At 45.8% G+C, this 14,686-nt stretch overlaps 3 non-coding genes across 3 annotated transcripts; all 3 read left to right on the plus strand.

The window, feature by feature from the left end:
• Window positions 1-40: 40 nt before the first annotated feature.
• On the plus strand, window positions 41-123 carry TRNAL-CAG (transfer RNA leucine (anticodon CAG)). Its single transcript has one exon. It is a non-coding gene; the product is annotated as a tRNA-Leu (tRNA).
• Window positions 124-4,901: 4,778 nt separating this feature from the next.
• Window positions 4,902-4,984, plus strand: TRNAL-CAG (transfer RNA leucine (anticodon CAG)). Its single transcript has one exon. It is a non-coding gene; the product is annotated as a tRNA-Leu (tRNA).
• Window positions 4,985-6,115: 1,131 nt separating this feature from the next.
• Window positions 6,116-6,198, plus strand: TRNAL-CAG (transfer RNA leucine (anticodon CAG)). Its single transcript has one exon. It is a non-coding gene; the product is annotated as a tRNA-Leu (tRNA).
• Window positions 6,199-14,686: the final 8,488 nt, after the last annotated feature.

Below are 14,686 nucleotides of genomic sequence, written 5' to 3' on the forward strand. Positions count from 1 at the left end.
ATTTTGGTTTATAAGCTGGAAATTGAGCCATCAGTGCAGTGTCAGGATGGCCGAGTGGTCTAAGGCGCTGCGTTCAGGTCGCAGTCTTCTTTGGAGGCGTGGGTTCGAATCCCACTTCTGACAAGTGTCTTTTGCGAGGTGGATAAATTTTTGGACTTTTTTTTTCCAAGCACCCGTATCAAAAACAATGTCAACAGTTTCTGTAAATTATCGATAAGATCTATTGTCCGTTGCTTGCACTAATTTCCTGAAGTTGGCTAAATCGCAGTAAATCGGTAAAGCGGGAAATCACAGCATCTTCAACAAATCGTGATAGAGGGGCCGAGATAAAGGTTTCAACCCTACATATCAAAAGCGCAGCTGTCAATAGTTCAGCAGGTTCACAGTGCAGAAGGTTCAGTGGCACCAGGGTCTCCTGCGTCCCAATCACAGCTGGTTTTTAACTTCTGTGTTCAGGGCATGGGAGGGGTGTGTTGCATCGTGCACACACGGTGCCTGTTTCGCAGATAAGTTTTAATAAATACACAGAGAATAATATAGAGTCATTGGCCACGAGGAACACCTTCCCTGACCTTTTATTCTCTCCGGTTCCACGTCACCGCGCCTACCATCCAACTCCAAAACTCGGGGGAGACTAACACTCCCTACCTCCCTTGGTGTGCATCATAGGCGTGCCCATGACGAACACAACATTTCTCCTTAACCAATACAAAACAAACATAGCTGCTCAAAAAAAAGATACTATACTAATCCAGTATACAAGAATTGTACACAACAAGAAATGCCACATTCAGTCAATCCACCCCGAATCCTCGCAGCCGCGTTGAGCATGGCAGTCGAGGACTCAAACTGTACCGTTCAAGTCTTTGTCTCAGAGGCACTGAGTTGATTGGTATGGAGCCAGGCACCTCCTGATCTGAATCTTGAACTGGCTCCATATTCTGCATGTCCACACCCCTTGTAGTAGATGATTGAGAATTAGTAGCAGTCACCACCGGCCATGTGCACTGGCTAAAACTTCTGCATGTCCACACCCCATGTAGTCGATGATTGAGAATTAGTAGCAGTCACCACCGGATTCACTGTCAGGATGATCCATCCTCTCTCCTTCATCAGCTTCAGATCCCACTGTTTCCCTGAGCAGGAAGGTCTGGAATTGAAAATACAGAGGACATTAAACAACATTCACTCAGTACATGGCACTCATTTTGGTTTATACGCTCGAAATTGAGCCATGAGGGAGGTGTGAAGAGTGTCAGGATGGCCGAGTGGTCTAAGGCGCTGCGTTCAGGTCACAGCCTCCCTTGGAGGTATGGGTTCAAATCCCACTTCTGACAAGTGTATTTTGCGAGGTGGATACATTTTTGGACTTTTTTTTCCCAAGCACTGTATCAAAAACATTGTCAACAGTTTCTGTAAATTATCGATAAGATCTATTTTCCGTTGCTTGCACTAATTGTCTGAAGTTGGCTAAATCGCAGTAAATCGGTAAAGCAGGAAATCACAGCATCTTCAACAAATCGTGATAGAGGGGCCGAGATAAAGGTTTCGACCCTACATACCAAAAGCGCAGCTGTCAATAGTTCAGCAGGTTCACAGTGCAGAAGGTTCAGTGGCACCAGGGTCGCCTACGTCCCAATCACAGCTGGTTTTTAACTTCTGTATTCAGGGGATGGGAGGGGTGGGGGTGTTGCGTCGTGCACACACAGTGCCTGTTTTGCAGAGAAGTTTTAATAAATACACAAAGAATAATATGGAGTCTTTAGCCACGAGGAACACCTTCCCCTACCTTTTATTCTCTCCGATTCCACATCATCGCACCTACCATCCAACTCCAAAACTCGGGGGAGACTAACACTCCCTACCTCCCTTGGTGTGCATCATGGGCGTGCCCATGACGAACACAACATTTCTCCTTAACCAATACAAAACAAACATAGCTGCTCAAAAAAAAGATACTATACTAATCCAGTATACAAGAATAGTACACAACAAGAAATGCCACATTCAGTCAATCCACCCCGAATCCTTGCAGCCGCGTTGAGCATGGCGGTCGAGGACTCAAACTGTACCGTTCAAGTCCTTGTCTCAGAGGCACTGAGTTGATTGGTATGGAGCCAGGCACCTCCTGATCTGAATCTTGAACTGGCTCCAAATTCTGCATGTCCACACCCCTTGTAGTAGATGATTGAGAATTAGTAGCAGTCACCACCGGCCATGTGCACTGGCTCCAACATCTGCATGTCCTCACCCCATGTAGTCGATGATTTAGAATTAGTAGCAGTCACCACCGGATTCACTGTCAGGATGATCCATCCTCTCTCCTTCATCAGCTTCAGATCCCACTGTTTCCCTGAGCAGGAAGGTCTGGAATTGAAAATACAGAGGACATTAAACAACATTCACTCAGTACATGGCACTCATTTTGGTTTATACGCTCGAAATTGAGCCATGAGCAAGGTGTGAAGAGTGTCAGGATGGCCGAGTGGTTTAAGGTGCTACGTTCAGATCGCAGCCTCCCTTGGAGGTGTGGGTTCAAATCCCACTTCTGACAAGTTTATTTTGCGAGGTGGATACATTTTTGTACTTTTTTTCCCAAGCACCGTATCAAAAACAATGTCAACAGTTTCTGTAAATTATCGATAAGATCTATTTTCCGTTGCTTGCACTAATTGCCTGAAGTTGGCTAAATCGCAGTAAATCGGTAAAGCAGGAAATCACAGCATCTTCAACAAATCGTGATAGAGGGGCCGAGATAAAGGTTTCGACCCTACATATCAAAAGCGCAGCTGTCAATAGTTCAGCAGGTTCACAGTGCAGTAGGTTCAGTGGCACAAGGGTCCCCTGCGTCCCAATCACAGCTGGTTTTTAACTTCTGTATTCAGGGGATGGGAGGGGTGGGGGTGTTGCGTCGTGCACACACAGTGCCTGTTTTGCAGAGAAGTTTTAATAAATACACAAAGAATAATATGGAGTCTTTAGCCACGAGGAACACCTTCCCCTACCTTTTATTCTCTCCGATTCCACATCACCGCACCTACCATCCAACTCCAAAACTCGGGGGAGACTAACACTCCCTACCTCCCTTGGTGTGCATCATGGGCGTGCCCATGACGAACACAACATTTCTCCTTAACCAATACAAAACAAACATAGCTGCTCAAAAAAAAGATACTATACTAATCCAGTATACAAGAATAGTACACAACAAGAAATACCACATTCAGTCAATCCACCCCGAATCCTTGCAGCCGCGTTGAGCATGGCGGTCGAGGACTCAAACTGTACCGTTCAAGTCCTTGTCTCAGAGGCACTGAGTTGATTGGTATGGAGCCAGGCACCTCCTGATCTGAATCTTGAACTGGCTCCAAATTCTGCATGTCCACACCCCCTGTAGTAGATGATTGAGAATTAGCAGCAGTCACCACCGGCCATATGCACTGGCTCAAAATTCTGCATGTCCACACCCCATGTAGTAGATGATTGAGAATTAGTAGCAGTCACCACAGGGTCCACTGTCAGGATGATCCATCCTCTCTCCTTCATCAGCTTCAGATCTCACTGTTTCCCTGAGCAGGAAGGTCTGGAATTGAAAATACAGAGGACATTAAATAACATTCACTCAGTACATGGCACTCATTTTGGTTTATAAGCTGGAAATTGAGGCATCAGTCTGGTGTCAAGAGTGTCAGGATGGCCGGGTGCTCTAAGGTGCTGCATTCAGTTCACAGTCGCCCTTGGAGACGTGGGTTCAAACCCCTCTTCTGACAAGTGTCTTTTGCGAGGTGGATACATTTTTGGACTTTTTTTTTTCCAAGCACCCTTATCAAATACAATGTCAACAGTTTCTGTAAATTATCAATAAGATCTATTGTCCGTTGCTTGCACTAATTGCCTGAAGTTGGCTAAATCGCAGTAAATCGGTAAAGCAGGAAATCACAGCATCTTCAACAAATCGTGATAGAGGGGCCGAGATAAAGGTTTCGACCCTACATATCAAAAGCACAGCTGTCAATAGTTCAGCAGGTTCACAGTGCAGAAGGTTCAGTGGCACCAGGGTCCCCTGCGTCCCAATCACAGCTGGTTTTTAACTTCTGTATTCATGGCATGGGAGGGGTGTGTTGCATCGTGCACACACAGTGCCTGTTTCGCAAATAAGTTTTAATAAATACACAGAGAATAATATAGAGTCATTGGCCACGAGGAACACCTTCCCTGACCTTTTATTCTCTCCGGTTCCACGTCACCGCGCCTACCATCCAACTCCAAAACTCGGGGGAGACTAACACTCCCTACCTCCCTTGGTGTGCATCATAGGCGTGCCCATGACGAACACAACATTTCTCCTAAACCAATACAAAACAAACATAGCTGCTAAAAAAAAAGATACTATACTAAACCAGTATACAAGAATAGTACACAACAAGAAATGCCACATTCAGTCAATCCACCCCGAATCCTTGCAGCCACGTTGAGCATGGCGGTCGAGGACTCAAACTGTACCGTTCAAGTCCTTGTCTCAGGGGCACTGATTGGTTGGTATGGAGCCAGGCACCTCCTGATCTGAATCTTGAACTGGCTCCAAATTCTGCATGTCCACACCCCCTGTAGTAGATGATTGAGAATTAGTAGCAGTCACCACCGGCCATGTGCACTGGCTCAAAATTCAGCATGTCCACACCCCATGTAGTAGATGATTGAGAATTAGTAGCATTCACCACCGGATCCACTGTCAGGATGATCCATCCTCTCTCCTTCATCAGCTTCAGATCCCACTGTTTCCCTGAGCAGGAAGGTCTGGAATTGAAAATACAGAGGACATTAAACAACATTCACTCAGTACATGGCACTCATTTTGGTTTATAAGCTGGAAATTGAGCCATCAGTCTAGTGTCAAGAGTGTCAGGATGGCCGAGTGGTCTAAGGCGCTGCGTTCAGGTCGCGGTCTCCTTTGGAGGCGTGGGTTCGAATCCCACTTCTGACAAGTGTCTTTTGCGAGGTGGATACATTTTTGGACTTTTTTTTTCCAAGCACCCGTATCAAAAACAATGTCAACAGTTTCTGTAAATTATCGATAAGATCTATTGTCCGTTGCTTGCACTAATTTCCTAAAGTTGGCTAAATCGCAGTAAATCGGTAAAGCGGGAAATCACAGCATCTTCAACAAATCGTGATAGAGGGGCCGAGATAAAGGTTTCAACCCTACATATCAAGAGCGCAGCTGTCGATAGTTCAGCAGGTTCACAGTGCAGAAGGTTCAGTGGCACCAGGGTCCCCTGCGTCCCAATCACAGCTGGTTTTTAACTTCTGTATTCAGGGCATGGGAGGGGTGTGTTGCATCGTGCACACACGGTGCCTGTTTCGCAGAAAAGTTTTAATAAATACACAGAGAATAATATAGAGTCATTGGCCACGAGGAACACCTTCCCTGACCTTTTATTCTCTCCGGTTCCACGTCACCGCGCCTACCATCCAACTCCAAAACTCGGGGGAGACTAACACTCCCTACCTCCCTTGGTGTGCATCATAGGCGTGCCCATGACGAACACAACATTTCTCCTTAACCAATACAAAACAAACATAGCTGCTCAAAAAAAAGATACTATACTAATCCAGTATACAAGAATAGTACACAACAAGAAATGCCACATTCAGTCAATCCACCCCGAATCCTCGCAGCCGCGTTGAGCATGGCGGTCGAGGACTCAAACTGTACCGTTCAAGTCTTTGTCTCAGAGGCACTGAGTTGATTGGTATGGAGCCAGGCACCTCCTGATCTGAATCTTGAACTGGCTCCATATTCTGCATGTCCACACCCCTTGTAGTAGATGATTGAGAATTAGTAGCAGTCACCACCGGCCATGTGCACTGGCTAAAACTTCTGCATGTCCACACCCCATGTAGTCGATGATTGAGAATTAGTAGCAGTCGCCACCGGATTCACTGTCAGGATGATCCATCCTCTCTCCTTCATCAGCTTCAGATCCCACTGTTTCCCTGAGCAGGAAGGTCTGGAATTGAAAATACAGAGGACATTAAACAACATTCACTCAGTACATGGCACTCATTTTGGTTTATACGCTCGAAATTGAGCCATGAGCGAGGTGTGAAGAGTGTCAGGATGGCCGAGTGGTCTAAGGCGCTGCGTTCAGGTCGCAGCCTCCCTTGGAGGTGTGGGTTCAAATCCCACTTCTGACAAGTGTATTTTGAGAGGTGGATACATTTTTGGACTTTTTTTTCCCAAGCACTGTATCAAAAACATTGTCAACAGTTTCTGTAAATTATCGATAAGATCTATTTTCCGTTGCTTGCACTAATTGCCTGAAGTTGGCTAAATCGCAGTAAATCGGTAAAGCAGGAAATCACAGCATCTTCAACAAATCGTGATAGAGGGGCCGAGATAAAGGTTTCGACCCTACATATCAAAAGCGCAACTGTCAATAGTTCAGCAGGTTCACAGTGCAGAAGGTTCAGTGGCACCAGGGTCGCCTACGTCCCAATCACAGCTGGTTTTTAACTTCTGTATTCAGGGGATGGGAGGGGTGGGGGTGTTGCGTCGTGCACACACAGTGCCTGTTTTGCAGAGAAGTTTTAATAAATACACAAAGAATAATATGGAGTCTTTAGCCACGAGGAACACCTTCCCCTACCTTTTATTCTCTCCGATTCCACATCACCGCACCTACCATCCAACTCCAAAACTCGGGGGAGACTAACACTCCCTACCTCCCTTGGTGTGCATCATGGGCGTGCCCATGACGAACACAACATTTCTCCTTAACCAATACAAAACAAACATAGCTGCTCAAAAAAAAGATACTATACTAATCCAGTATACAAGAATAGTACACAACAAGAAATGCCACATTCAGTCAATCCACCCCGAATCCTTGCAGCCGCGTTGAGCATGGCGGTCGAGGACTCAAACTGTACCGTTCAAGTCCTTGTCTCAGAGGCACTGAGTTGATTGGTATGGAGCCAGGCACCTCCTGATCTGAATCTTGAACTGGCTCCAAATTCTGCATGTCCACACCCCTTGTAGTAGATGATTGAGAATTAGTAGCAGTCACCACCGGCCATGTGCACTGGCTCCAACATCTGCATGTCCACACCCCATGTAGTCGATGATTTAGAATTAGTAGCAGTCACCACCGGATTCACTGTCAGGATGATCCATCCTCTCTCCTTCATCAGCTTCAGATCCCACTGTTTCCCTGAGCAGGAAGGTCTGGAATTGAAAATACAGAGGACATTAAACAACATTCACTCAGTACATGGCACTCATTTTGGTTTATACGCTCGAAATTGAGCCATGAGCGAGGTGTGAAGAGTGTCAGGATGGCCGAGTGGTTTAAGGTGCTACGTTCAGGTCGCAGCCTCCCTTGGAGGTGTGGGTTCAAATCCTACTTCTGACAAGTTTATTTTGCGAGGTGGATACATTTTTGTACTTTTTTTCCCAAGCACCGTATCAAAAACAATGTCAACAGTTTCTGTAAATTATCGATAAGATCTATTTTCCGTTGCTTGCACTAATTGCCTGAAGTTGGCTAAATCGCAGTAAATCGGTAAAGCAGGAAATCACAGCATCTTCAACAAATCGTGATAGAGGGGCCGAGATAAAGGTTTCGACCCTACATATCAAAAGCGCAGCTGTCAATAGTTCAGCAGGTTCACAGTGCAGTAGGTTCAGTGGCACAAGGGTCCCCTGCATCCCAATCACAGCTGGTTTTTAACTTCTGTATTCAGGGGATGGGAGGGGTGGGGGTGTTGCGTCGTGCACACACAGTGCCTGTTTTGCAGAGAAGTTTTAATAAATACACAAAGAATAATATGGAGTCTTTAGCCACGAGGAACACCTTCCCCTACCTTTTATTCTCTCCGATTCCACATCACCGCACCTACCATCCAACTCCAAAACTCGGGGGAGACTAACACTCCCTACCTCCCTTGGTGTGCATCATGGGCGTGCCCATGACGAACACAACATTTCTCCTTAACCAATACAAAACAAACATAGCTGCTCAAAAAAAAGATACTATACTAATCCAGTATACAAGAATAGTACACAACAATAAATACCACATTCAGTCAATCCACCCCGAATCCTTGCAGCCGCGTTGAGCATGGCGGTCGAAGACTCAAACTGTACCGTTCAAGTCCTTGTCTCAGAGGCACTGAGTTGATTGGTATGGAGCCAGGCACCTCCTGATCTGAATCTTGAACTGGCTCCAAATTCTGCATGTCCACACCCCCTGTAGTAGATGATTGAGAATTAGTAGCAGTCACCACCGGCCATATGCACAGGCTCAAAATTCTGCAAGTCCACACCCCATGTAGTAGATGATTGAGAATTAGTAGCAGTCACCACAAGGTCCACTGTCAGGATGATCCATCCTCTCTCCTTCATCAGCTTCAGATCCCACTGTTTCCCTGAGCAGGATGGTCTGGAATTGAAAATACAGAGGACATTAAATAACATTCACTCAGTACATGGCACTCATTTTGGTTTATAAGCTGGAAATTGAGCCATCAGTCTGGTGTCAAGAGTATTAGGATGGCCGGGTGGTCTAAGGTACTGCATTCATGTCACAGTCTCCCTCGGAGACGTGGGTTCAAACCCCTCTTCTGACAAGTGTCTTTTGCGAGGTGGATACGTTTTTGGACTTTTTTTTTTCAAGCACCCTTATCAAAAACAATGTCAACAGTTTCTGTAAATTATCGATAAGATCTATTGTCCGTTGCTTGCACTAATTGCCTGAAGTTGGCTAAATCGCAGTAAATCTGTAAAGCAGGAAATCACAGCATCTTCAACAAATCGTGATAGAGGGGCCGAGATAAAGGTTTCGACCCTACATATCAAAAGCACAGCTGTCAATAGTTCAGCAGGTTCACAGTGCAGAAGGTTCAGTGGCACCAGGGTCCCCTGCATCCCAATCACAGCTGGTTTTTAACTTCTGTATTCAGGGCATGGGAGGGGTGTGTTGCATCGTGCACACACAGTGCCTGTTTCACAGATAAGTTTTAATAAATACACAGAGAATAATATAGAGTCATTGGCCACGAGGAACACCTTCCCTGACCTTTTATTCTCTCCGGTTCCACGTCACCGCGCCTACCATCCAACTCCAAAACTCGGGGGAGACTAAAACTCCCTACCTCCCTTGGTGTGCATCATAGGCGTGCCCATGACGAACACAACATTTCTCCTTAACCAATACAAAACAAACATAGCTGCTCAAAAAAAGATACTATACTAAACCAGTATACAAGAATAGTACACAACAAGAAATGCCACATTCAGTCAATCCACCCCGAATCCTTGCAGCCGCGTTAATCATGGCGGTCGAGGACTCAAACTGTACCGTTCAAGTCCTTGTCTCAGAGGCACTGAGTTGATTGGTATGGAGCCAGGCACCTCCTGATCTGAATCTTGAACTGGCTCCAAATTCTGCATGTCCACACCCCCTGTAGTAGATGATTGAGAATTAGTAGCAGTCACCACCGGCCATGTGCACTGGCTCAAAATTCAGCATGTCCACACCCCATGTAGTAGATGATTGAGAATTAGTAGCAGTCACCACCGAATCCACTGTCAGGATGATCCATCCTCTCTCCTTCATCAGCTTCAGATCCCACTGTTTCCCTGAGCAGGAAGGTCTGGAATTGAAAATACAGAGGACATTAAACAACATTCACTCAATACATGGCACTCATTTTGGTTTATAAGCTGGAAATTGAGCCATCAGTACAGTGTCACGAGTGTCAGGATGGCCGAGTGGTCTAAGGTGCTGCGTTCAGGTCGCAGTTTCCTTTGGAGGCGTGGGTTCGAATCCCACTTCTGATAATTGTTTTTTGCGAAGTGGATACATTTTTTGTCTTTTTTTTTCCAAGCACCCGTATCAAAAACAATGTCAGCAGTTTCTGTAAATTATCGGTAAGATCTATTGTCCGTTGCTTGCACTAATTTCCTGAAGTTGACTAAATCGCAGTAAATCGGTAAAGCGGGAAATCACAGCATCTTCAACAAATCGTGATAGAGGGGCAGAGATAAAGGTTTCGACCCTACATATCAAAAGCGCAGCTGTCAATAGTTCAGCAGGTTCACAGTGCAGAAGGTTCAGTGGCACCAGGGTCGCCTACGTCCCAATCACAGCTGGTTTTTAACTTCTGTATTCAGGGGATGGGAGGGGTGGGGGTGTTGCGTCGTGCACACACAGTGCCTGTTTTGCAGAGAAGTTTTAATAAATACACAAAGAATAATATGGAGTCTTTAGCCACGAGGAACACCTTCCCCTACCTTTTATTCTCTCCGATTCCACATCATCGCACCTACCATCCAACTCCAAAACTCGGGGGAGACTAACACTCCCTACCTCCCTTGGTGTGCATCATGGGCGTGCCCATGACGAACACAACATTTCTCCTTAACCAATACAAAACAAACATAGCTGCTCAAAAAAAAGATACTATACTATTCCAGTATACAAGAATAGTACACAACAAGAAATGCCACATTCAGTCAATCCACCCCGAATCCTTGCAGCCGCGTTGAGCATGGCGGTCGAGGACTCAAACTGTACCGTTCAAGTCCTTGTCTCAGAGGCACTGAGTTGATTGGTATGGAGCCAGGCACCTCCTGATCTGAATCTTGAACTGGCTCCAAATTCTGCATGTCCACACCCCTTGTAGTAGATGATTGAGAATTAGTAGCAGTCACCACCGGCCATGTGCACTGGCTCAAACATCTGCATGTCCACACCCCATGTAGTCGATGATTTAGAATTAGTAGCAGTCACCACCGGATTCACTGTCAGGATGATCCATCCTCTCTCCTTCATCAGCTTCAGATCCCACTGTTTCCCTGAGCAGGAAGGTCTGGAATTGAAAATACAGAGGACATTAAACAACATTCACTCAGTACATGGCACTCATTTTGGTTTATACGCTCGAAATTGAGCCATGAGCGAGGTGTGAAGAGTGTCAGGATGGCCGAGTGGTTTAAGGTGCTACGTTCAGGTCGCAGCCTCCCTTGGAGGTGTGGGTTCAAATCCCACTTCTGACAAGTGTATTTTGCGAGGTGGATACATTTTTGTACTTTTTTTCCCAAGCACCGTATCAAAAACAATGTCAACAGTTTCTGTAAATTATCGATAAGATCTATTTTCCGTTGCTTGCACTAATTGCCTGAAGTTGGCTAAATCGCAGTAAATCGGTAAAGCAGGAAATCACAGCATCTTCAACAAATCGTGATAGAGGGGCCGAGATAAAGGTTTCGACCCTACATATCAAAAGCGCAGCTGTCAATAGTTCAGCAGGTTCACAGTGCAGTAGGTTCAGTGGCACAAGGGTCCCCTGCGTCCCAATCACAGCTGGTTTTTAACTTCTGTATTCAGGGGATGGGAGGAGTGGGGGTGTTGCGTCGTGCACACACAGTGCCTGTTTTGCAGAGAAGTTTTAATAAATACACAAAGAATAATATGGAGTCTTTAGCCACGAGGAACACCTTCCCCTACCTTTTATTCTCTCCGATTCCACATCACCGCACCTACCATCCAACTCCAAAACTCGGGGGAGACTAACACTCCCTACCTCCCTTGGTGTGCATCATGGGCGTGCCCATGACGAACACAACATTTCTCCTTAACCAATACAAAACAAACATAGCTGCTCAAAAAAAAGATACTATACTAATCCAGTATACAAGAATAGTACACAACAATAAATACCACATTCAGTCAATCCACCCCGAATCCTTGCAGCCGCGTTGAGCATGGCGGTCGAAGACTCAAACTGTACCGTTCAAGTCCTTGTCTCAGAGGCACTGAGTTGATTGGTATGGCGCCAGGCACCTCCTGATCTGAATCTTGAACTGGCTCCAAATTCTGCATGTCCACACCCCCTGTAGTAGATGATTGAGAATTAGTAGCAGTCACCACCGGCCATATGCACAGGCTCAAAATTCTGCAAGTCCACACCCCATGTAGTAGATGATTGAGAATTAGTAGCAGTCACCACAAGGTCCACTGTCAGGATGATCCATCCTCTCTCCTTCATCAGCTTCAGATCCCACTGTTTCCCTGAGCAGGATGGTCTGGAATTTAAAATACAGAGGACATTAAATAACATTCACTCAGTACATTGCACTCATTTTGGTTTATAAGCTGGAAATTGAGCCATCAGTCTGGTGTCAAGAGTATTAGGATGGCCGCGTGGTCTAAGGTACTGCATTCATGTCACAGTCTCCCTCGGAGACGTGGGTTCAAACCCCTCTTCTGACAAGTGTCTTTTGCGAGGTGGATACGTTTTTGGACTTTTTTTTTTCAAGCACCCTTATCAAAAACAATGTCAACAGTTTCTGTAAATTATCGATAAGATCTATTGTCCGTTGCTTGCACTAATTGCCTGAAGTTGGCTAAATCGCAGTAAATCGGTAAAGCGGGAAATCACAGCATCTTCAACAAATCGTGATAGAGGGGCAGAGATAAAGGTTTCGACCCTACATATCAAAAGCGCAGCTGTCAATAGTTCAGCAGGTTCACAGTGCAGAAGGTTCAGTGGCACCAGGGTCCCCTGCATCCCAATCACAGCTGGTTTTTAACTTCTGTATTCAGGGCATGGAAGGGGTGTGTTGCATCGTGCACACACAGTGCCTGTTTCACAGATAAGTTTTAATAAATACACAGAGAATAATATAGAGTCATTGGCCACGAGGAACACCTTCCCTGACCTTTTATTCTCTCCGGTTCCACGTCACCGCGCCTACCATCCAACTCCAAAACTCGGGGGAGACTAAAACTCCCTACCTCCCTTGGTGTGCATCATAGGCGTGCCCATGACGAACACAACATTTCTCCTTAACCAATACAAAACAAACATAGCTGCTCAAAAAAAGATACTATACTAAACCAGTATACAAGAATAGTACACAACAAGAAATGCCACATTCAGTCAATCCACCCCGAATCCTTGCAGCCGCGTTGATCATGGCGGTCGAGGACTCAAACTGTACCGTTCAAGTCCTTGTCTCAGAGGCACTGAGTTGATTGGTATGGAGCCAGGCACCTCCTGATCTGAATCTTGAACTGGCTCCAAATTCTGCATGTCCACACCCCCTGTAGTAGATGATTGAGAATTAGTAGCAGTCACCACCGGCCATGTGCACTGGCTCAAAATTCAGCATGTCCACACCCCATGTAGTAGATGATTGAGAATTAGTAGCAGTCACCACCGAATCCACTGTCAGGATGATCCATCCTCTCTCCTTCATCAGCTTCAGATCCCACTGTTTCCCTGAGCAGGAAGGTCTGGAATTGAAAATACAGAGGACATTAAACAACATTCACTCAATACATGGCACTCATTTTGGTTTATAAGCTGGAAATTGAGCCATCAGTACAGTGTCACGAGTGTCAGGATGGCCGAGTGGTCTAAGGTGCTGCGTTCAGGTCACAGTTTCCTTTGGAGGCGTGGGTTCGAATCCCACTTCTGATAATTGTTTTTTGCGAGGTGGATACATTTTTTGTCTTTTTTTTTCCAAGCACCCGTATCAAAAACAATGTCAGCAGTTTCTGTAAATTATCGATAAGATCTATTGTCCGTTGCTTGCACTAATTTCCTGAAGTTGGCTAAATCGCAGTAAATCGGTAAAGCGGGAAATCACAGCATCTTCAACAAATCGTGATAGAGGGGCAGAGATAAAGGTTTCGACCCTACATATCAAAAGCGCAGCTGTCAATAGTTCAGCAGGTTCACAGTGCAGAAGGTTCAGTGGCACCAGGGTCGCTTACGTCCCAATCACAGCTGGTTTTTAACTTCTGTATTCAGGGGATGGGAGGGGTGGGGGTGTTGCGTCGTGCACACACAGTGCCTGTTTTGCAGAGAAGTTTTAATAAATACACAAAGAATAATATGGAGTCTTTTGCCACGAGGAACACCTTCCCCTACCTTTTATTCTCTCCGATTCCACATCATCGCACCTACCATCCAACTCCAAAACTCGGGGGAGACTAACACTCCCTACCTCCCTTGGTGTGCATCATGGGCGTGCCCATGACGAACACAACATTTCTCCTTAACCAATACAAAACAAACATAGCTGCTCAAAAAAAAGATACTATACTAATCCAGTATACAAGAATAGTACACAACAAGAAATGCCACATTCAGTCAATCCACCCCGAATCCTTGCAGCCGCGTTGAGCATGGCGGTCGAGGACTCAAACTGTACCGTTCAAGTCCTTGTCTCAGAGGCACTGAGTTGATTGGTATGGAGCCAGGCACCTCCTGATCTGAATCTTGAACTGGCTCCAAATTCTGCATGTCCACACCCCTTGTAGTAGATGATTGAGAATTAGTAGCAGTCACCACCGGCCATGTGCACTGGCTCAAACATCTGCATGTCCACACCCCATGTAGTCGATGATTTAGAATTAGTAGCAGTCACCACCGGATTCACTGTCAGGATGATCCATCCTCTCTCCTTCATCAGCTTCAGATCCCACTGTTTCCCTGAGCAGGAAGGTCTGGAATTGAAAATACAGAGGACATTAAACAACATTCACTCAGTACATGGCACTCATTTTGGTTTATACGCTCGAAATTGAGCCATGAGCGAGGTGTGAAGAGTGTCAGGATGGCCGAGTGGTTTAAGGTGCTACGTTCAGGTCGCAGCCTCCCTTGGAGGTGT

This window comes from Pleurodeles waltl, unplaced genomic scaffold, assembly GCF_031143425.1.
Source record: "Pleurodeles waltl isolate 20211129_DDA unplaced genomic scaffold, aPleWal1.hap1.20221129 scaffold_39, whole genome shotgun sequence".
Classification (NCBI taxonomy): Eukaryota; Metazoa; Chordata; class Amphibia; order Caudata; family Salamandridae; genus Pleurodeles; species Pleurodeles waltl.